Source organism: Heterocephalus glaber, unplaced genomic scaffold (assembly GCF_053883595.1).
Source record: "Heterocephalus glaber isolate CG9 unplaced genomic scaffold, H.glaber_assembly_v1.0 deba00001472, whole genome shotgun sequence".
Lineage (NCBI taxonomy): Eukaryota > Metazoa > Chordata > Mammalia > Rodentia > Bathyergidae > Heterocephalus > Heterocephalus glaber.
In genome coordinates this window covers 20,780,805-20,805,404 of record NW_028258315.1, presented here as the reverse complement: position 1 = coordinate 20,805,404, position 24,600 = coordinate 20,780,805, and the positions used below count along the sequence as shown (strand labels likewise).

The 24,600-nt window shown below is 38.0% G+C and overlaps 1 long non-coding RNA gene across 1 annotated transcript in view; it reads right to left on the bottom strand.

The window, feature by feature from the left end:
* LOC147826226 (uncharacterized) overlaps positions 1 to 11,064 on the bottom strand; it is a 30,065-nt gene extending 19,001 nt beyond the window's left edge. The window contains exons 1-2 of the long non-coding RNA XR_015439346.1: positions 5,134 to 11,064; positions 4,508 to 4,645 (exon numbers count right to left, since the gene is read on the bottom strand). This is a non-coding gene — a long non-coding RNA (uncharacterized LOC147826226). The remainder of the gene's footprint in view (positions 1 to 4,507; positions 4,646 to 5,133) is intronic.
* Between the last annotated feature and the right edge of the window lie 13,536 nt (positions 11,065 to 24,600).

Sequence of the window (24,600 nt, the reverse complement as noted above, 5' to 3'; positions counted from 1 at the left end):
TGACACATCCAGGAGGCAATGTCCAGGTGCTGGGAACACCAGAGCACAAATCCGATCACCTATCATGCAGGAAGATCATATGCCTCCAATCCAGTAGGTTCATTGGTTAGAAGCAGATGTGGAGTTTCAAATACTAAGATTTCTTTGTAAGTCATAGTTTATTAACCTGGGTGTTTTCAAAGAAACAAACAAGCGGCTAATCATTGTGAAGTCCAGGACAAGAGTCTAGATAGAACAGGAAATTGAAAGGCAAACCAGGAAACCAGAGAGATAAGCACAGGGAAGGGGTAGGAGGAAAGGCCAGTATGTAACAAACATGCTAGATAAACCAGGTTTGAGTGAGCAAGCCGATTCCAGAGCAGTCACTCAGAGATAATGGTAGAGCTCCTATTAAGGGAGGAAGAGAGAGAGGAGAAAGAAGTGGGAGGAGAAAAATGACTTGAGTACATTTGCAAGGGGCTTGGCCAAGAGATTGTCTTTTAGGGGAGGGAAGGACAGTTTAGAGAATGCAGAAACTGACAAGAAAAGAATGAAAGGTAGAGAAAATTGTGGCTTACTCTACTGCAATGCCAGATGGGAGTCCTCTAGATGCTACAATATTACATACCAATCCATCTTGGGAAATATCTCAAGGTCTGTACTTCTGCAGCCCTACTTGGATGCTAGGCCAATATTCAAACAGAAAAACAAAAGGAGATTATCATTGTAATGGAACTCAATTCACAGAAACGAGTCCAAGAGTATTTTTAGTTTAAGGATTCACTTAAATTCTTATTGTTTTAAGGATGTTTTACTCTCCTAAAAATCTTTACCCCTGCCACCATGTACCTAAAGCTTCACTGTCTCCACAGTGGAAAACCAGATTAAATTGAACCTGGACCAAAGGACAGAGGACAGAAGAAAGCAGGTCCCTGTATGGACTGTGGCGGGAGAAAGCAGAAGATCCAAGAGATTTGAAAGACTGCATAGCTCTCAGGGAAACTATGAGAAAGTGAAAGTGGTAGTGGCGGGAAAGGAAGGATGAAAGGAAAAGGAAAGGGGGGGGAAGAAGATACTGTCTGAGGGAGGCTCTCAGATCATTAGAAGACCATGTAGAAAGCCCCAGGAATCAGTTAGAAAGCCCACCCACCCAGGAGCAAGCTGGGTCCCTGAGTACAATGGAAAGGTACCCATAATTCTACCCAAGACAGAAGAATGATCAATGTAGAAAGCCTGGCAATGCAGAGAAAATACAACATTGCCAAAGACAGCTGGATGAACTGTTAGGAATGTCAAGTGGGACTTTATCCAGAGTCCCATCAGAATGGATCAGTTACTGATCCATGAAAGGAATGAGGGTTATTGATGCATTAAACTTATTTTTGTTTATTAAAGTAAAAAAGACTTCTGATTTATGCCAAATCATTAAGTTCAATTTGCAAATCTTCTTGGTTATTTATAAATCTAGTAAATGTTGTATAAAATAAAGCAGTTTTTGTAGAGAACTTGGATTAGTGTTTGATCAACTCAAGTAACACAAAATAAATTCCCTCTTAAAACAACCAATATGATTTAAAAACTCAGTTAATTAAATCTCCTTAAAATTATCAAACTGCATTTATAAAGTGCCCTACTTCATATGCCTGATTGAGTAAATTTATGATCATACCAAGCAAAATTTTGCCAAGTTAGGAACAAATCATTAAAGTTTAAGTAAATTAAAATTACAAATGTAGTAAATTTAAAATTCTCCTAAGCATTCCAGCACTGATTACAAATTTATCGGTATGCATTTCTACAAGAACAAAAAATTACATGAATTGATTACATAATTAAAATTGGAATCAAAAGGGGGATTTCTCAGATTCTGTTTAGAACCTTCTTATTCAAAGCAAAGTTAACAACATTGGCATCCCCGGAAGCTTCTTAGAAATGTTAAATCTCAAACTCCACCCAGAACCACTGAATCAAAATTTTGAGCCCTACTTGAAGAAAGGGTAATAAGAGATGTTTCTTCAATTTCTGAGCTGGAGTAGGTGACAAATTCGTACGGTCTATCCCAGTGATGGCAACCCTTTCAGAGCTTTCAATGATAAAAACAGCCCGCTGCAGCCTGCGTGCAGTAGGTTCACTACCTCTGGATACATTCTTCCTTCTCTTCCTTCCTTTCCAGTAGCATGCAGCAATCCAGAAAGTAAATTATATCATCAATTTCATATTGCAGTTTTCCAGCTATACGGAGCAGATAGATATATATTTTTAAAACTGAATGGTACTGGTAAAAGGAAAATCTGGCCAATTCTAAGGACCGTAGTGGACGCCAGAAATCCTCAGGAGTTATGCTTCTAGAGTACTCACGAATTGTGAAAAAATGAACTTCAGATATGGTCAGAAAAATGCCTATAAATGACTATTTTTTTAGTTTACACCCTAAACATGCTGTATTTCCTGTAGTTGTGTGATTTAATTTAATAAAATACTCCATTAATAAAGCCTTAGAAGATGTGGGGTGTTGTGCTGGCATCTTAGGGATCTTAGGGCTTTAGGAAGAAAAAACCGAGTTGGAGATAGCTACACGCGGTACAGCAACCTGTTACAACGTGGGAACGCTGGTGCATCTCAGGGAGATGGGTTACAGGGCAGCAGCCAATCAGCAGCAAGGAGAACTGAATAATGCTCTCAGATTGGCTACTTGCAAACCGCCCCCCCCCAAAAAAAAACAATTGCGGAAGATACTTGGGTTTTCTGCGAAATTGCAGGGGCTTCCACAAACAATTACAAGGTTCTACGGAAAATTGGCCAACGACTAAGGCCACGGATTCCTCGTTAGATGGAAGCTACTGATTGAATCAGCTGCATGGACTTTAAACTTCAGGCAGGAGTTTTGCTACAAGACAGATACCAAATTCTCCTAGAAAGTGGGAGGCACAATACTGCCAGTTGATATAGCCACTAATCTTGAACTGAAAATGGAGAAGAATGATTAGGATGCAAAGAATAAAAAGATGAAGAGAAAAGCACACTGTGACTGTAGCAGATACCTGCAGCTGTGAGCGCTGGCTCACCGTAGCCTAGCTGAGTGTGGTTCTCACATGGAAAGAGGAACAGGCTCAGGTGGGCCTAAAACACTGACAGGAGTCTTGCTGTCCAGGCCTTGGGGCCAAATTGTGATGGAAAAGTGACACCGGAAAGCAACACTGTGCCTCCATCAATCATAGAAACATACGACAAGGACCTACGCTAAATATGTGACTAGCTAAGCAAACATATCAGTTCATATTCATTTCAAATATGGCTGCTACTGAATACAAAAGTTTTCAAGGCCCAAAGGGGAAACCAGTGGCTGGAAGAGGTAATCTCCTATAATCTGTACCAGTTGAATTATATCGAAAACCTGTTGCCAATAATCAGTGTCATATTTTCTCATGAGGGATAATTAACGTTAATAACTAAGTGTTGACGTTAAAGGAAGAAAGGAAGCAGGTGAAAAAGAGAATAAAGGTACTAGTTCATTCTTGAGCTAGAAAAGATTTCCTCAGTTGCAAGCTATAAAATTTTTAAATAGTTAATTTATCATTAGCATTATACTGCAGTGGACTATATGCCATATACAACAATTATTTTACTTAAAAATTTTCTACCAGCAAAGACTCTAATTCTCAGGTCATTTGCATGCTAGGCCACTGGACTGTTAATTTAAGCAGTTGCTCTGCTCAGCAGAGAATGATTGCTTCCTATTAATTTATGGCTTAGGAAATATTTTGGAGACAAAACTGAAAAATTAATTTAGATTGGTCCCAGAGGAGTTGCCTCTAATGGTTCAGTTAATTTACTTTGGAAGGAACCATGTTAAAGTTGATGAAAATGGCAAAGACCTACTAGCCCATATCTAATTTAGATGTTTTTGGAAACAGAACTCATCTTTATAATTAGAGTTGTTAGAATCCACTTTAATTTTATTAGCAATAATTAACATTTCTATAGTACTTCAGTTTACAAGGCACTTTCTCATAAACCATTAAATTTTGAAATCATCATAATTTAATGATATATAGTATTAGTGCCCTGTTGCTGTTACAACAAATGACAACATTCTTAGTGGCTTGAAATAATGCATTTATTTATTTAATTACATTTCCAGAAGTCCAAAACAGGTGTCCCTGGGATAAATCTGAGGAATCAACAGCTCTGCTTTCTTGCTAAAGGCTCTTGGGAGGCATCTGTGTCCTTGTGTTTTCTAGCTTTTGGCTGTCCATATTGCTTAGCTCATGGCTCCTCCATCTCCAAAGCCAGCAAGAGATGTACAGTCAAGTTTCTCGTGCTGTCACCCTGACTCTGCTGTCCTCATAGCTCCTGCCTTCCTCTGTCACTTAGAGTGACCCATGTGGTCTCTTCATCCCAAATCCTAATTCAATCATGTCTGAAGTCACTTTTGTCATGTGAGCCAACATATTCCCAAATTCCAAGGATTAAACCATAGACAGCCTTCAAGGCAATAGTTCTTCCAATACAAGAAGCAATATCTTACCTGTTTTTATCATTAGTGGTGATGATAGAGTAGATTATTTGGGGGGGGTCAGACATGTAGCTCAGTGGTGCAATGTGTTTTAACATGCAGAGGCCCAAGGTTCTATCCAGCCCCTCCTGCCAACAGATTATTTTACAGCTGAGGGAAACAAGGTCACAAGAGGTTTAGTTACTTACAATCACTCTTAATATGAAACAAAACGTAATTTAAGAGTGCTGTTCAGATGTTAATCTATTGCTTATTCAAGTCCGTCATGAGATTTTAGTCCAAAAGAAAAGTTCTACAAGGAATTTGGAAATTCTACAAAGAATTTCTATCAGGACATGTTCAGCAATTTTTCTAGACCATTCAAAATTTTCCTTTGGTACTTATTGTTATTCTTTTTTGAAAGTAACTATACTTTTTAATTAATTCATTCATTAACAGTAGGGTAAATAAAATCTAAATGGTGGCAATTTTCATAAAGTATACAGTCTCAGGTTCACTCAAAATATGAAAAAAAAGGAGATTTAAGTTCCCATTATAAAAACAGCTTAAATTTTACTATTTCCACATATTAAAATATAATGTCTTAAATCAGCAAGAGGGCAAATAAAATCTTCCGTAGCACACAACCTAAAACATACCAAAGAATTACCCCTCTGGGACTTGGAGAATAAAAGGAACCATCAGAAATTGTGGACATCTCTGGTTCCTGCTATTCCATCAGAACCAATCCTGTCTCTTGACTGGCGAAGACTCGTCCCTTTTACAGCATGATGAAACTAGAAATGATGTTAGCTCCTAAAATGTCACACTTTACACAATATCTCCTGGTTTTAAAGAGCAAAGATAACACTAAAATTTGGACCGAATCTAAATAAAAATCATAAATAACAATAACATCAACAATAAGGTCCACATATGAGAATGCACATATAAGAAACATTTAAAGACAAAGAAGAGTAGATAATAGATTGAAACTATCCTCCCCAAATAAGAGTAATTTGATGATAAAATGATTGAATACAGTAGGTCAAAATTTATATGAAAATTATACTTTGCTATGAATGAATACTAAAGATTAAAACATTTTCTAAAAGAACTGAAAGAGAATGTTTTCTAAACTAGTAGAAAGGAAAAAAGATGGTAAACTATTTTCTAATAAAAGGTAGAAACTAACGTTAGAAAAACAAGAAGCAGAGAAGAAATACAGTAATAGAAAATGCAAAATAAGAGAGAAGATAGATCAAATGTAGCAGCAATCACAACAAATATAAAAGATAAAAATTGTTTATCAAAAGACAGAAATTTTCACATTAGATTTTAAAAACACTATTCAATTTCAAGAAATCACACAAAAAATTGAAAAGAAAGGAGAATGGAAAAGATTACATAACGCTTGCATAGCAATGTAATAGTAGACATTTAAAAGTTGAACAGTACAGTATATAGCCCAGTGTAGTGACACATACCTGTAATTCCAGTTACTCGGGAGGCAGCGGCAGAAGGATTATAAATATGAAGCCAGCCTGAACATCTTAGCAAGACACTGTCTCAAAATAACATTTTAAAAGGTCTGGGGGTATAGCCAAGTTGAGAGCACTTATCCACCATGCACAAGGTCCTCAATTCAATCCCTGTGCCCACTTCTCACACATACATGCACAGACACACACAGACACACACAGACACACACACACACACACACACACACACACTGAATAGCATACAGCACTGAAATAATGTTTCCTTGAATTAAGGTGCCACAGCACTATGCATTTTTAAGATTTGTTAGCAATAAATAAGTGTTAAATTGCTAATGCAGCTAAGGAGGTATTAACCCTATTGCTGACACTTTGAGCAATGTGTTAATATTACTGGCTCTTAGGAAATACTCTAAACTGCTTCCTTTAGTTATAAGCACTATGGACACTTTCACAATATGAGCCCCTCTTCTGGAAAAGTTATGAATAAACATGCACCGAAATGGCACTTCCTCATACCATTTGTAAAACAGATGGATAAAAATAAAAATTAATAAATATATTTTAAGATGGCAGAAGAATGACACCAGTCAAATAGTCCTTTGTTCTACATATGCCAGTTTGAACCATCTCCAACCCAGTACCACCTTCACTGCTGAGCTGACTGCTGCTGGGATTTATTTGTGTTTGTTTCTCACTGAATCAGTGTTCTATTTCAGAGGGGCAAATTTCCAAGCACATTTATCATTAGGTTAAATAAATCACTTTGTTGAGAGCCTGGACAAGTCCTCAAATCCTCAACCAGACTGATACATTTCAAAGGTTCTTCACCCCAGTGGTTCCAAGTGTGTGGTCCCCTAACTAAGAGCTTCAGCATCACCTGAGAACTTTCTAGAAATGCACTTTCCAGGGCCCATCCCGGATCTGCTGAATCAGACTCTGGAGGTGTGGCCAACGAGCTGTGTTTTCCTGTGACTTCCAACTGAATCTGATGACTCAAGGCTCCTGATTCTCTGCACAAGCTCAAGGTTGGCTTTCAAAGTCCAACAACAAAATACACAAAAAGGCAGGATCAAACACCAGAATGCAGTACTGAATTTTCTGGCCTTTATTTACCTTATGCAAATATCTGCAAGACTGAGATAAATGTTGCACTAGAATCTTTAAAAGTGCTGGGAAACACAGATAATAACTTCCATTTTCCTAACACTATTACCCATTTTCAACAGGCATTTTTTATCAGTATAATCATGTTAGAATGTCTCATCCTGACCTACTTGTTACATAGAACAAGGAAAATAAATAGGCTTTTTAAACAGTACATTCTTCTAACATATGATCACTAGACAGAGGCCTCCTGAATGGTAAGAGAGGAACTTAGCATTCATTTCCAACTTTTGGGGTTTTAAATGAAAAAGATCTTTTAATCATTCCATGAGTAAAAGAAAAGCTGAGCTGACATTTTAAAATAAAACTGAAATTAATATATTTGCTGTCTGTGGATTATTTGAAAGAGATGCCAAGAAATTGGTTTGTTTAGGGTTCAGATCAGTTTTGGGATTTAACAAATACGACTGTCAAACATAAACCATCAGGTATTTGTCTTAAGTTAAACCTAATTTAAAGTGCTACATGTGCACATAAATTTGCCAAAGCAAGCCATCACTCACCTTCAATCTTTCTCTAATCTTTGGGATAAAAGAGGAGACTTCAGGCCAGGGTTTCACCAAAGTATTAGGGAAGGACAGTGATTCCTCAGTAAAGATGCCAGAAGTGATTCTCCAGCCATATAGGAAACTCATTAATATAACAATTCAGACCACAGAAAAAGGCAGGAGCCAAACTTCCTGAAATAGTAAGTACTCTTTCCCATCTTGAGAAATATCTGTTAAACAGAAACTATCAATTCTTGCAAATTTAGCATAAAAGTTCATATATGATTATTGTAGTCAGTCCACATTTGAAAGAATTTGGCAGTCAGTAACCAAGATGATGAATGTTTGTAATCCATATTATATAAGAAATTGTTGAATCAATGATTTATTTTTTTGGTTGAGAAATATAAAATTTGGAAAATATGTCTATTCTTTGGAGGAAGATTAGTTGGATCATATTCTATGCTTTTAGCTTCATATGATAAAACTACAAATACAAATTGGAAAAAATCTTAGGGGAAGCATATTAAAGACCCTTTAAATATTTTTCCATTCATTTAAGCTATTCTAAATTATAATAAAGTACTTCAGGAGCTCACCATTCCTGCATTATCCAAATAGAGGGTAAAGGATAAAATTCATAAACTTTCTGCATTGCATGAAAAAGAAAAATGACAACTAAAGTATAATGCATGAGAACAGTGATCTCTAACTTTGGGCAAGTTACTTAAATATTCTGTCCAATAATATTATCTTCTATAAATTGGAGGAGAAATAGTTACATCTCACCATGTTGTTAGGTTTAAATGAGATAAGGCTTATCACACATGCCTGGTACATAATAAGTGTCTAATAAAAATAAAACATACATATAACAAACATCATGTTAACAAAAAGTCTGGTAATGCACAGAATAATAATTGCTGTGCAATTAACTGCTCTACAATAAAGAAAGTTTCGTGACATGCCTCTTACTTTAATTAGGACAATACTTTCTATTTAGTCTGCTTGCCAGACAATGAGGTCACCTGAGCAGTTCAGAACATTTGTAACTCCTTCCAACATACTGGTCAGGCTTCCCAGACACAAGTGGCCTGGGTTTTTTTTGGTGGATCATAATGTTGTCCACTGTCCTAGTCCACTTTCTGTTGCTGTAACAGAGTGCCTGGGACCAGGTAATTTACCAATGAAAGAAATAAATAGCTCATGGTCTGGAGGCTGGATTTACAAGCTTGGGTGGCTGCATGGTACAAGGGCCTTATCAGCTGTATCATGACATGGCAGAAAAGTGGAAAGACAAGCAGGTGAATACAAAGGGAAAAACACAAAGATAGCCTTATGTCTTTCTTAGTTTCTTGTTTGTGGGACAAAATACCCAGCATCCACAAGTTAAAGAAGGCAAAGTTTATTGTAGCTCACAGTCTGTAGAGGCTTCCATTGTCAGCTGGCTCCAAGGTCAGTGGCATGGCAGAGGAGAAACAGTTCATGGCAAGGCAGACAGGAAGAAGTGAGCTTGCCTTTCCTCTTTCCCCTCCAGGCTGCAAGCCTATTGGTTGGTACCATCCACATCCAGGATGGGCCTTCCCATTATCCACACCCAGAACTATGCTAAATCAATCAGTGGACTAATTTAGATATCACACTTTCTTAATCCATATTCACACACTCTACATCCAGCCACTTCTGATAAGCCCCACCTATGAGCACATGAGATTTGGGAAGACATCTAGATACAAGCCATAGCACCTTGCTTTATAACAATTGCTGTCATAACAACTAATCCAATACAAAAGAACAGCATAAATCCCTCTTAGTGATCTAATCATCTCTTACAGTTCCAACCACCTTCAAATACTGCTACAGTAAGGACGAATTTTCTAACACACAAATTTACGGCACATCTTCAAACCACAGCATCCTCTATGTTCACAATGCAAGATAATCGATCCTCACCCAATGCTGAATGACTTGTGCTTTATGCACCTGGAATATTCTTGCCCATTTTCCCTCCTACTGTAGTCTATGTAACTTGATTTGATCAGTAGCATATGAGCTCACTTCATGGAGCCATGTACAAACAGAAGCTTAAAAACACATCAGTTGTTTCTGGAAGTCCTGTTGCTCTTTTCATCTACTACAAGCTGAAATGTAAACAGAAAATATGTTATACAGGTTGTTCCTGCTACCTGCATTGTATAATGTGAAGACCTGAGGACTAGAGCTGCAACTATCAAATTGTAATGATTGCAAGAAATAAAGGTTTCTTCTTGTGAATGAATGGGGTTTTATAGTTGTAAAACAAATCTGAAAAATGTAAATTTAAACCCAGGTACAGAAACTGGCACTAGAAGTGGTTTGATGACTTTACAAAGATATGAAATTTGTTTAACAAAATAAACTATTAGAAGTCAGATCTGGCAGTATGTAGAAAGTGGTTTTATTATAGGGATGGCAGTGTTGCTTCAGCATTGGAAGATCCACCCCCAAAAGTCATCATTTTAACAGAGGAAAGGAAAAAGCCATATGATCCTGTCAGTAGCTGGAGAAAAAATATTGGACTAAATTCTACAGTTGTTCATGGTAAAAGCTATTAGGAGACTAGAAGTAGAACAGAACTTTCTCAACAAATCAAAGACATGTACTCCATACTTCCAGCAAAAACGCCTAATATGAATGGAAAAGATACAATGTTTTATCCCTAAGGTGGGGAACAAGGACACATATGCTTACTCTTCATCTGTCCATCGAACTTTGAAACATAGGCCGAAACCAAAAAAGTCTGGCAATAGAATGACACAATTATGATAGGATTGGATAGGTAGAAGTAAAATCTTTATATGTAAATGAAATGATCATCTACAGAGAAAATACTAAGAAATCTCTAGGAGTCCCTAGAGCTTGTATTTGAATTTAGCAGGATTAGGAAACACAAGGTATATATAAAAATTCAGGTCTATGTATACTTGCTATAAATGAAGAATTAGATATTGAAATTTAAAAGTTATGTAGGAGTACAAAGGACCTAGAAAAGTAAAAAGAAAAAAAAACACTGTTGGAAGACATTTTGTACCTAATTTTAAGACTTCCTCTAAAGCTACAGTAATCAAGGCAGTGCTGGTGTAAGCCAAGTCATATAGATCAATGGAATAACACAGAGAATCTAGAAATTGAACCACACATATATGGTCCATTGAGTTTTGAAAGATTATTTAACATTAACATTTTATAGAACATAAACTCAATTCAAGAGCAGAGGAAAAGATAGTGTTTTCACCAAATGGCACTGGAACACCTAGTTAATGGTATCCGTATATAAAAAGTTAACCTCAACCTTTTATTTCCATACATAAAAATAACTTGAAAGGATCTATGAACCTAAATATGAAAGACAAACTATAAAATTTTAAGAAGAAATAATAAGGAAAAGTGTTTATGAATTTAGGGTAGGCAAGAATTTCCTAGGATATAAAAAACATGATGTATAAAAGAAAAAAATTGATAAATGAGATTCCATCAAAAGCCTTTGGCCTCAAAGCCACCTCAATAAGTGGTGAGGAAAATATTTTTGGAGGTTGAGAAAAATTATAAGTTGTACTATGAAATCATAGATATTTGACTAAAAGTCCATCTGAGATAACATCAACATCAGCTATTGTACCTCCCGAACTTATGGCTTTACCCAAAGTGATTACAAAGCAAGGATGCCTGGGTTGTTATTTTTAGCATCTTTGGCAAGGTATTACAAGAGGAAAATGTGATCAATCAAGTCGGAGTGAAAGTACACAGAGAGAATCTTGGGATGAAATTGTGTAGAGAGAAGACAGCACCATTGAAAATTCAGTTAATTTTTTCATCTACAACCCGAATGACAATATGAAGACTTGCTTCAGCTACAAAATTTAAACTTGATCTTCAGATCAAATTTCAAGCATGGTCATCACCTCCTTAGTTAACTCTAAAATGGTTTAAAGTTGCCCACATAAAATCTTTTAGTGGGAGAAAAATATACTCAGCATAAAAAGAATATTATATGGTTCATCCAGGGACTCAGTAAACCTAAATTTAAGGAGAGAGATGTATCTCAAAAAGAATTGTGCATATGGACATTGCCAAATGGACCTGTTTGGCCATCAATAAAATTGGGCAGGTTTTACTGGCAAAAGTGGCACCATCAGAAGTAAGAAGGCTATAGCAACATAAGACTTGGAGGAATTTTTGCCACCCCAAATTTCTACAGTGAGATATTACGCTGACAAACCTGCTCAGTAGTCAAAGAAGACATATTTCTTAATGTTCTCTTCAGATATCCAAGGAGGATAGTAGAAAGAGAAGGGCTTCCCAGCACATGAAACCAAGAGCTATAGAAAACTGAACTAAAACAACAGCAAAGAATTTCTTCTTTTGTTACTGCAGTAGTAAATCAGACACACAAGTTTAAATATCACATGGTTTCTCTTATATGAGAAACCCAAGTATAATTAAAGAGCAAAAATAAAAGATAGATAATAGGAAGTAAGAGATAGATCCATCTCAAAGAGGAAGGGGATAAGAGAGAGAGGGAGGGAAGGGGAAGAGGGGTAAAAGGGAGGAGAAAAAGAATTAAGATGTGTTATGTACATGTACCAATTCCCTACAAGGAATGTAAAAAACATGTACTAGTAAAATCCAGTATAAAAAGCATATTAATATAAGAACTGTATGTGTTCAATACTGTCTGACATTTAAATGCACTGAATGAGTGATTTTCTTTTTTCAGAAAACAAATTGTATGTAAGCTAGCATCAAAACTACTAAAAGTTGGGCCAGGGATTTAGCTCAGTGGCACCATGCCTGCCCGGTAAGCACAAGGTCCTGAGTTCAATCCTGGTATCACAAAAAATAAAAATAAAAAACTACTAAAAGTAAAATCTTACTAAACTACATTTCCATTAGCTTAATAAACAGAAGGCTATTAAAATGTTTCCTTGTAGCAGCATATAATCAAGTTTTCTTGTTCTACCCCAGCCTGATCATCTTTGTCTTGTCTTGGAGAATTTAATCCATTTACATTTAATTACTAACACATTTGGTTAAATCCACCATTTTGCCCTTCGTTTTTCTTTATATACTACATATGTTCATTACAGGCACACCTTGGAGCTATTGTAGGTTTGGTTCCAGACCACTAAAATTCAACAAATACTGCAATAAAGCGACTCATGAGTGTTTTGGCTTCTCAGTGCATACAAAATTTATGTTTATACTATACTGTAGTGCATTACATCAGAAATAGCCTTGTGTCTTTAAAAAGCAATATAAATGCCTTAATTTAAGAATACTTTATTGCTAAAAATGCTAAAAATCACCTGAGCTAATTGTATCGATAAATTTGATTCAGGGTTGTCACAAACCTTCAATTTGAAAAAAATAATAATAAAATAATATCCATGAAACATAATAAAGTGGAATGCAATAAAACAAGAAAATGGGTATACCATACTTACCCTTCTTGCCTTCTTTAGGGTTAATCAATACTTTTTATTTATGTTATTTTCTTCTTTGTAAATGTTTTCCTCTGCTTTCTGCATCTCTGCTTCCTCTTGGAATCAAGATCTCCTACATGGAGAATTCAAGATGCTTATATTCAGTTTGTGAGAGTGAAACATTCTCCCGGTATGCAAGTTTGTTGAGGTCTCAACCCCTGGGGTTCTGTCCTGGGGCCCTCTGTATATTGAAGGACGAAGAACTTCAATTTTGGTCTCCTGGGCCTTACATATCTACCAAAATTCTGCACAGCTTGTTAAACTCCCAGCTGCTGTTTGCAAATTAGCATGACCATTTTATAGGAAAAGCGGAGCAAATATGGGGTTGACCTCCCTCTGGTTCTCCCATCTCTAGCCTCTTGGGCTAAGGGCTAACCCCAAAGAGATGAAAAAAACCACTTCCTCTATTTTCAAATCAGGGAAGGAGCCAGAACATAAAAGGGTCCTTTTGTTACATTATAGTTAAGGTGTGGATAGCACTAGGTGAAAACAAAAGGGAAATTATGGTTTGCTACTAATGGATTTCTAAAGAAGTCCTAGTACAAAGTTTTAGCTGGAAGCAGGATAACCACCTGTCACTATTAACCCAAAATAATTTCAGTTGATGCCTCAGTAATAATAAGTGGCTACTTTTACTCTCAAGCATGTCCTGTTTCAAAAAACAAATTATAAATTTATCCTGATCACAAACACTGTTCAAGCTGTATAGGAAAATAGATGAGGGCACAAAAGAGAGAAGATATTTTGGGAACAGAAAGGCCTACCAGAACAGCAGAGGGATGAAGGAAGACGCCTCCCTCAGCCAGGTCAGGCCATGAACACAGCAGTGCCAAGCCTCACGTAAGAGCAACAGGTAGAAAAAGGTCTGCAGGCTCTGAGAGGAGCTGAGAAGGCGAAACACTGGAAGTTGGTTATGCTCCCGTACCCAACTGAAAGCCACCAACAGGCAAAGGTACAGCTAAAGACGATACTGAAAGTAATTACAATGCTCTACATAAGAGATGATGTGAACATGAATAAAGGCACAGGAAATAAGGAAAGGGAAAACAGAGTCACAAAAAACACACGGGACATAAAATCAAATCACACTTAGTGACTGATTCTGAGAAGAAATGGAGATGAAGATGATCCCACACACTCAGTCTGCCTCAGAGGACTTTTGAACAAACATTTCTAAGAAATTTTATGCGATATTTTATGAAATGCATGTTCTCTGCTGTGAGCAATGCATCCTACTATTGTCATAGGAAAGAGAAAAGCCCAAGGGAGATGGAGGAAAGAGGGTTAGAAAACAAAAAGGAAGGCAATTCTGTCCTTATTTTCTGAAATAGTACCACACCGGCATGAATATTTCAGAACATCGGTTATTACGGAACACATAGGCATAGGTCCTTTTCTGGACACAGTGAGTGGACGAGCTTCAGCTCCCGTAACAAAACTTCGCAGACTAGAAGGCTTAAAAAACAACATCTTACCTCTCCCACTACTGAAAGCTGGGAAGTCCAAGCTCGAGAGACAGCTGTCCAAATGTCCTGGTAAGAAGGCCCTGCACCTTCCCACTGTGTATGCCCGCAGTGGTGGAAGGGTCTCTCTCTCTCTCTCTCTCTCTCTCTCTCTCTCTCTTTCCCTCTTCCCCCTTTCTCTCTTTTTCTTCTTTTCTCCTCTTTTGACTCATCTCCTCCCCCTTCTCCCCTTCATCCTTCTCCTCCTTTTCTTCTTTCTCAGTCCTCTTCCATAAGGGCCCCACTCCTATAAACTCCTTACCTCTTTACCTTAATTACCTTCCAAATACCCTCCCTCCAGATACGGTCACACTGGGTGTTAGAGTTTCAGTGTACAAATTCTTTTGAGGAAAGACACAAATCAACCCACGGCAGACATGTATTACAGTTCGTTTATAGTCTTTTCAGTATTATTCCATTTTGAGGCCAAACTGATGAGGGCTGCTGCTAATCCAAAGATCCAGAGGACAGGAATTGAAGAAACCCTCTTCTCTGCCTCCTAAAAAGGCAACTGAAAGACAGGGTTCATGCTTCAGTGGCTAAGAAGGTGGAAAAAGAAACCCAGCAAGAAAGAAAATTAAAAACTTAAGTCAATATAATCATACTAGCAGCAGGGAATCACATCATCGGCTGCCGCCTGCTGTCATTAATGGAACACTTGCCTGTCAGGGGTGATATCCAAGCAATTGTCCTTGGTGACCTGCCCTGAGTGTGGGCATCAGTTTTGGCCCTGGTGATCTACCTGGTACCCATCCAGTGCCACACCCCCTGTGCAGGGAGGCCCCTGGGTGCTACGCTGTTTCTCTTATTTGTTTCATCCTGTACCTGGAAATATTCATTTCAAACAATTTTATTAAAGCGTATTATAGATATGATGAAATTCACATATCCTAGTTGTACAATTCATTGAATTTTAGATATTTAAAGAACTATACAACTATCATCAATCTACATTTAGAAGAGTTCAGCCACCCTTAAACAAGAACTTCTGCCACTTATAGTCACTCCCCATTCTCTCCCTGCCCTAGTTAAACACTACCTTACGTTCTGTTTCTAAAGATATTCATTATCAAAATAACACAGAAAATGCATGCCTTTCATGTATTTCCCTATTGGCATAATGAAATGGCAGGGTCCATTCCAGCACCTTCAATATTGGAGATCTATGTATATACTTGTGTCCTTAACATTCATCTCAATACCAATCCTGCGTATGGACAGTAACAGAAAGAAACCAATGGACTGAGCCACTGTTTTGAGTTTTCATCTTGCTAAAACCCAGATGAAATGCTGCTGCTTCAAACTCAGGAGGTGGGCACCCCACAGATTTCCCAGTTACAAACCCAAGCCAGCAATTCTGTTTATAAAGAGAAATGAGATGCCAGTTTGTTAGACCTCTTTTTCCATTTGGCAAAATAAAAATCAGCACACAGCAAGAAGAAGAGAGTAACTTGCTGAGGAACATGACTTCTGCACACGCATCTCTTTCTCTGCTCTTCCCTCTCCGGAAAACTGCAGCCCTGTCTTCCAGCTTCACAACCATGAAGCCATGCATGTCTGTAAGTTCTTGACATTTCCACTCATTTGACTGACTATGTTTCAGTTCCTAGTTAACTGTAATTTTTTATGGTGATGGATTTTTCTAAGCCCTATTTAGTTTTTTCTATTGCTATCCAAAACTGAATGTTTATTGAACATTAATTATGCATTAGATGATAAGAGAAAGGAGACAGTTAGTAGGTATAGCTGTCACCTACCAAAGTCTAAGAAAAACAACTGAACCAGTACAGTCAGTTTTATTTCATAGAATGAGCAGAAATACATGAGAATATTTGAGAGAAACATGTCTGTTCTGAAAGAACATTCAATATTATAATTGTAATGACTGGTTTTAATTATGATATTAGCACATCTTGAAGTTCTAAGGAATGTTGCAAATGAAATTTCATTTTTCTCAAACTCAGACATGGATTTAAAACTTCATCACTGAATTTTTATTTATTATGCTAAATAAAGGATAACATAAAAACAAAAACTTTAGAAGAGTTATAGCAGGAATTCCATGAAAGCCCAAAGGAGAGCTTACTTCTGGATAACCAAGGAGATTTCAAGGAGGAGGTGGTAACAGGGGCAGGCAGAAGCAGACCACACATCTGCAAACCTAAGGTCTGTTTGGGGAACAAATGAAGTGCAGGACAGTCAGCTCAGGATGGATCAAGACAGAATGTGGCCTCCTGGAGGGAACAGTTCTCACATGTTTACAATCCCAACCGGCATCATTACCAATGCCAGCACTCATTTGTATGTTACTTTATTTTCCGTATGTGTTTCTTCATGCTCTACAAGACTAGAGACACTTTGAGGACAGGCTCCATAAATCATGTGGGTTCTTTAGCTCTCAAACGATCCACATACAAAAACCACAGAGCAAAATGCTTTGTATTCATTTTCTAGAGGAGTTATGATGAAGTGCCACAGACTGGGTGGCTTAAGCAACAGAAATTTATCCTCTAATTTATCTCACAATTCTGGAGGCTGGAAGAACAAGATAAAGGCGTCTGCAGGGTTGGAATTTTCTGAGCCCTCTCTCCTTGGCCTCTAGAGGGCTCTCTCCTCCCCGCTTCCTCTTGTCATCTTCTCTTGTGTGTCCATGTTTCTGGTCTACCTTATCTATTCCTATGAGGCACCAGTTTCATTGGACTAGGCGGAGCCCACTCAAGTGACCTCATTTAAACTTTACAATTCTGAGAACCCTATTTCCAAATACAACCATATTCTGAGGTACTCACAGCTGGGTCTCCAGCATGGGAAATTGGGGTCATAAAGCACCCATAATAACATGTGTTACCATAGAACAGCTTCCTCTGGCTTGCAGGAGACTGGCGTGTATAAGCCGTCTCATTTGTCACCCGGAACTACATGGGAAAAGCAGTTGGGATAATGATCATCTCCATTTAATACAGGAGAAAACTGAGGACCAGCAACTAGTTGACCCAGAACTCAAACCTAGGACTTTTGCGACAAAAATCCAGTGATCTTTTCACACTGTCACACCACCTCTCTAAAACAAGGGACTGATGGTAGTTGAAAGCCTAAAAGAACACACTCATGGTTTGTTAACTGTTATATTACACCCAGTAAGAGCAATACCTGATGAGCTACGTTTACCTTTGAGAAAGCAGAAGACTGCACAATGGAAATATTTTTTAAAATCTTTGCTTTTGACTGAAACTAATGCATTAATATGGAACCTGGTTTTTTGTTGTTCGTTTTGTTTTGTTTGCTGATCAGAAGCTCTAATGGGCAGAACTATGCTTTGTAATATGCAAGCAATGGCCCACTAAGATAATTGTTTAAGTAAATTAAATGTCTCAGCGGAGTGAACGAGAGAAAGAAAATAGCAAAAAGTGTCCATGATGGCTAAAATTTCTGGCAGGAAAAAGCCAATCACTGGCTTCCCATCTCTAAGCTCCAGTGGCTCTTACTTCTCCCTACCAAGTGTCTATGCAGCACTGTGCTACACACATAGTAGCTGTTCAAGGCATTTTGGATTTAATTGAAGCTAATTAAGCTTCACCACTCTACTATGCACATTATTGAGCACCTCTTAAAATACCATCAAAACTACCTGTCTCCAGCTTCTTAGTTTTTAGAAGTTTCACAGTGCTTTGCTCACAAATCCTTAAAACTGGAATCTGAAGGAAAAAATGAAATGTAATATACTGTCCTGTTAATAAGTTCTCATTACCAAAAAAGGATATATTCTCTCTCCCTCTCTCTCTCTCTCTTTCTCTCTCTCTCTGTCAAAACTAAAGCAGTCCATTTTCGTGAAAGAAGTCAAATGTTCCCATGCTTTCTACCTCCACATTTAAAGCTATCATTTCAAATGCCTAAGTAATTTCTATTAAACCAAACTGTTAAAATAAAAAGTGCCATATAATACAAATACTGCTCCTTTGGGAATAGAGACTCCATTATAGATTTTCTATAAATGGATGTGAGCACTTTCTAATATGTACCTAAAACTGCAAAACCACAGCTCCTGCTGAGCTGAGCTTTCTATCAGATATATAAACTGACTCAAACAATCCAGGCCAATTCTCTCAGGAGTCAGGATGAAACAAAAGTTGGGGAAGGGCTTACCTGGTTTCCTTGCCTTTGATTCCTGAAAATCGAGAATGAGCTCCTTGAAGATTGGGGCAGGTCACAGTCGTTCAGGTGCTCGGACTGGTAGGAACCACATAAATATGTAATGAATGAGCACGTAAGCCTGGCTGCAGCTAAAAAATATGAAATGCCAAGGTGGTCAGCTTGGAGGAGAACGCTAAGTGAGCAGTGTTTGCTTGTGAATGAACATTCCGTTTAACCTTTTGACTGGTCCCACCTTTGGGGTTCTAGTGACCCCAAGGCTATCCCCAGTAGCCTGAATTCCCTAGATTCCCAGGGCTCAAATTTTGTTTTTGCCTTATAGCCTAGCCTTGCCCAATATGTGTATATTTGATCTAAAATAAAACTGTAATATGTCTTGAGAACCAACCCAATTCATTAAAATAATTTTCTTTTATTTTTGCAGTACTGGGGTCTTCGAACTACATCCCCAGACATTTTCTTTTCATTTTTTATTTTGAAAGCGTCTCTCTAATTTGCTAAATTGCCCAGTCTGGGCTCAAACTTGTGATAGTCGTGCCTTGGCCTCTCACAGTGCTGGGATTGTAAGTGTGCACCACTATACCTGGCTTTGTAATTATACATTTTTAAAGAGACACCGGGAAGCCCATTACTAAATACAGAATTAAAACTTTAATTACTGACAGAGTCAGAACTCGAACATGGGAATTCTAGTTCCTAGCCAATGTCCGTTACTCTTCTCTGTCATTCCATTGGAGTCACAAGCATAGTAAACTAATGAAATAAAGTCTATGCATTTGCAATTTATTCTGAATCTTAAAAATGAGCCAGTGTATTTGCCAAAGAATTGAGCCTAATTTCAGATAGTGACCATGACTGTCCAGTTTGGAATCTCTCTGGTCATGACGTTGGCCTATTATCCCACCTAAGTATTACTGTCTTCTGCCACCTGACAGCCAAGGCCATGAGTGGTAGCAAATAAAGTGCTGTTACAATCCCCTGTAACTCCACCACTGACATATAAACCATATTTTTATTTATGGTAGGATAATACTTTGAAATATTAGCTTGTATTTCTTGATCCTTGACCCATTTATTCAGCTAAAGCATTTTCTATTTATTGCTTTAGAGAAGATATGACCCAGCACAAGACTAAAAGAAAAAGATAAATGGAATCAATTCTTATTGCAAAAGCCTCCTTTTCAGGAAGGAATGGAAAAAATAATAAGCTAGTCTCGAGAGTATATTCAATAAAGAAAGCCAGGCTGCTTTCCTCCCAAACTAGAGCAAGTTGCTTCACACACAAGAGGAGAGAGAGGAGGAGAGGGAGCAAGGTTTAGACTCTGCAGACTTCCGAGAAGTGGCTGGTTAGACTGGGTGTTTGGCTGATCTAAGACAAAACAGGGCAGTATTTTTTTACATAAAGCCTAACTTTGTCTTTGACCCTCTGAGCCTTGGATCCTACTTTCTAGGGAAATTCAAATTTTCTTTCTGAAATTTCATAATTACGCCTGCTGAAACAAATGCACCATAGACAGAGTAACAAGAGAGCCATGCAAATTTATTTTTTCTCTTTTCCTACTATGTTTGCAGTACACAATAAGTACATTCATCATGGAGAACAAGTGCATATACATATTGCTTCTTGATTCTTTTTACTTCCCCTTCTCCTCACCTCCATTCCATCTTCCCCATCCCCAGATTCCCTTCCAGATTTAATAATGTCCACGTATGCACAAAAGCCACACAAAGCATGAAACTCAAAGAAGGGCCAGATGGTTGAAGCTTAAAAACTCTTCATATGGCAAAGGAATGGGGACAGGGGGCGCTGCAGGCAATTTTAGAAGGGCAGTAATTGGCTTTTAGAAGAACAGACAACAGCCTGGAATGCAGTTTCTATGGACTCCTGCAGAGGTGGTGGTGACAGTTACTGAAAGGGGAGAACCACTCTTGGGCAAAGGTTGTGCTAAGATGAGGCTGTTTTCTATGTCCCAGTGCTGAAAAGTGCAGGCCCTACATTTAAGTAAATAGATGAAGACATTTCAGTCTTCTTTTCTATGAGCTTACCTTCCCTGGTTAATGTGATTTTTAAAACAAAATATTTATTAGTACATATTAACTACACAGATTCATGGGTTTCATTTTGGCATATTTGCACTTGCATATAACATTCTGCATTAATCTTCTAGTTACCACCCCTTGCCTATGCCTCTCTCCTCCCCATATTCTTCCTCTTTAAAATATCCTTTCTAGGGCCCGGGATTTAGCTCAGTGGTTTCGCCTCCTGCTGCACAAGGGCAAGGACGCGAGTTCGATCCCAGGTAACAACAACAACAACAAAAAATTGTCCTTTCTATTTTCCTGTCATCTCTTCTTTTCCCCCTAGATTCCTTGTACAGTAGGAAAGATATATTTGACTTTATGAGACCTGTCTTTTTCACTTAACATCATGGTCTCTAGTACCATCCATTTTCCTGAAAATTACATAATTGTGTTCTTTACTGCTCGATAATAGTTTGTTGTATATATAGATACCCCATTTACTTTATCCACTCATCTGCTTTTGGGCTCCTAGACTGTTTCCAGAGCTTAGCTATTGTGAAATGCACAGCAATAAAAATAAACATGAGTATGCAGGTATCTCTACACTATGCTGGCTTCAATTCTTTCAGGAAGATACTGACGAGTAGTATAACTGGATCCAATTGTATATGTAAAGTTTTTTGAGGAACTTCCATTTTTATTTCCATCATCATTGCAGTAATTTACATTCCCACCAACAGTGTAGAAGAGTTCCTTTTATCCCACATCCTCATTAGCATTTTTGTCTTTTTGTATGCTGGATGATAGTCATTCTGTTAGAGATAAGATAGAATCACAATGTAGTTTTAATTTGCATTTCCATGGTGCCTAAAGATGTTGAACATTTTTCATACACTTATTAGCCATTTGTATTTGTTCTTTTGAGAAATATCCATTCAATTCATTTGCCCATTTAATACTTGGGCTGTTTGGGAGAAAAATCTTTGCTAGCTACTCCTCTGACAGCATAAGTGAGATTTGTAGGGAAGGAGACCAAAACCATTACATTTCTTTTCGAAGAACTTCCTTTGGTCACATATGCAGCTTCAAAGAGAATCCTTTCATGTGCTTGGGGTGAGAGAGAAATAAGGAAAGGATGGAGACACCTTGGTTCTAAGGCAGTTTTACAGGCTTCTATCTCCTTTAATTCAGAGTGTTCAGTATGCCAGAGAGCCACAGTCTGAGGCCTTGTGTTTTGAGTGCCAGCAATTTCATTCAGAGACTCTTTCCTTTCCTCTTTTCACTTCTGAGGAGAAAGAAATATCTTCCCTTAACTCATCACAAAGTTTCTAGCTGAGGTGCGTTTAACAAAAGACAAACTAACAAGAGAAAAGTAGACAAATTCTTTTAAATTGTGTGTGTGTGTGTGTGTGTGTGTGTGTATTCATGAGAGAGAAAGAGAGAGACAGTGACAGAGAGATACAGGCGCCTTCATAAGGAAATTAAAAAACCCATGAAATAGGAAAATCCATACATATATTTTCTATGCTAGACTTGATGAAGATGTGGACAGTCATGGAGGAGTATGAATGGATGAAGAGGGTGATCTAATGGTAACAAATAAATAATGGTGATAAGTAGGAAGAATTATCAAGGCCTGTTTATTTACAGTTTCTCTGTGCCCTTGTGTCTTCAGAAAGAAGAACATTCCTATCTTCTACAAATAGTGAAGACACCTATCAAATGACCTCCTTCAGGGTAAGGTGAGTGAATCCTTCCTACTTTCATGACCTGTTTCCCAGGACAAGGTGAGAAGAAGGTGAATGTGAACTCCCTGGTTCTGCAGTGCTCTCAAATTCCTTCAGCTCAGTATGTTTTGGGGTGTATGTCCTGAACTCCATCGCATCTAAGTTTTAAGGGTGATCTAGAACTAAGGCACCAAAGGAGCAGGAGCTGAGAGGGGTTTGATCTTCTTTGACACCACATAGGCACGTGGCCTCCTCCCACTCTGGCATATACTCATGCAGGCCAAGACCGAGATGTCATCTTCTACACGGGACCTTCTCTAGTTCTCACTCATTCTCAAGTATGTTCAGACCTCTTTTGATAAAACAGAGAACTTCCCCTCTCTTCTTCAGCATACTGGTCCATGGGATTTCTGAGACTCTTCAAGACCCTATGTTCCTGTGATAGTGTGTTAAGATAAATACGTATTTGGGCTTTGTCCCCAGTTTCTGGTCCAAAAGCATAAACTCCTTTCATCCAGACCAGAGTATATGCAAAGCAGTGACTTTTTTTTTTATGGGGATTGAACACCAGTCCTTGTGTTTGCGGGGCAGGCAGCATAAACACTGAGCTAAACCCCGGCCATGCAGTCACTCTTTGTGAGGCCTTGTGATAGCTTAGGGTAAGGACTGGTGGCTGCCATGGGAGGCAGCCCCATGACTGGAGGTTTGGACTCATGCCTCACCTCCTCACCTTCAGGGAAGAGAGAGAGGCCGGAGAGGGCCTTAGCAACCAATGGCAACGATTTACTCAACTGTACCTACATAATGGAAACTCCACGAGAACCCCAAACAATGGGGTTTGCAGAGCTTCCAGGTTGGTGAACTCATGCATGTGGTGAACACGTCCTGAGAAGGTGTTGAAACTCCATCTCTCAGAGTCTCAGAAGTGAAATTCTTTACTGAGATTCATACTCCTTAGACATTTCACACTTCTTATTTACTTCTGGTTTTCGCATTTGCCTTCTTTAACTCCATTACAGTTAAACTCCATTACTGTTCTTCCTGAAGATAAATCCCTCAAGCAATAAAATTATAAACATAAAGTTAATAAATATTAAATAGACACAAGTAAAGGCGATTTATGCTTTTTTCACTAAGGAACATTAGTCTTGCAATAAAATGAAAAATATTTGGTTTTTGATAGGGCTGCTTTTTACATTCATAACATTCCTTTAGTACAAATATATCTGAGGCCTCATTTTCTCTTGGTCTATAGAGACCATTCCTTGTCTTTCCTTGTTAAGTCATAACTTGTTATGTCATACCTTTTTCTTATTAAAATATTTAGTTTTGTTCTCTGGTTGTTGAAGATTGTTAGATATTTATGCTTTAAAGTTCTGGCGAATACTTTAAATGACATAAAATGGCTTGATTTAAACTTCAACTTTCAACTACTAAGTAATTGTGTATAATGCAAAAATTAACAATATTTATGACTACCTTTGATCAACATTTTTTTATTGAAACAGAAATGTTGCCATCTTAACATAAATATAGAGTCCTCCCAAAAAGGCTGGCGATTGGGAATATGTTAATTATATTAAAGGTACCCACTGACCTTACACAAACAGACAGTACAATGTATGAACTACAGTCCCCCTTTGGGATACTACAGGGGAGCAGTATTGGAAAATGCCCAGAATCTTCTCCTTCATAATGAGGAATTCAACAAGGTCACAAACTATTGCTCCAAATGGTAGATTCAGGACTGACCAAGAAATAAGAAGTAAAGGGAGCAAAACACTATTTAGCTGGGTTGAGAAACTAGAACCAGCACCGATGGAAAAGTTGAAGAGTGAATTTGGAGGTTTTGTTTTGCTTTGTTTTGTTTTTTTAAACTATTGCTTGAGGTTTTGAAAGCCAAATGTAAAAGCACTGCCAAAACCATTGACACGGGAGATGAAAACTGAGCACACATCAGTTTTCTCACTTTTCAAACCAATAGTTGGCTGAGTGGATCTCAGAGGTGTTGTTCTGGTTCTCACAGCCTGTGGTTCTGTATTACATCTCT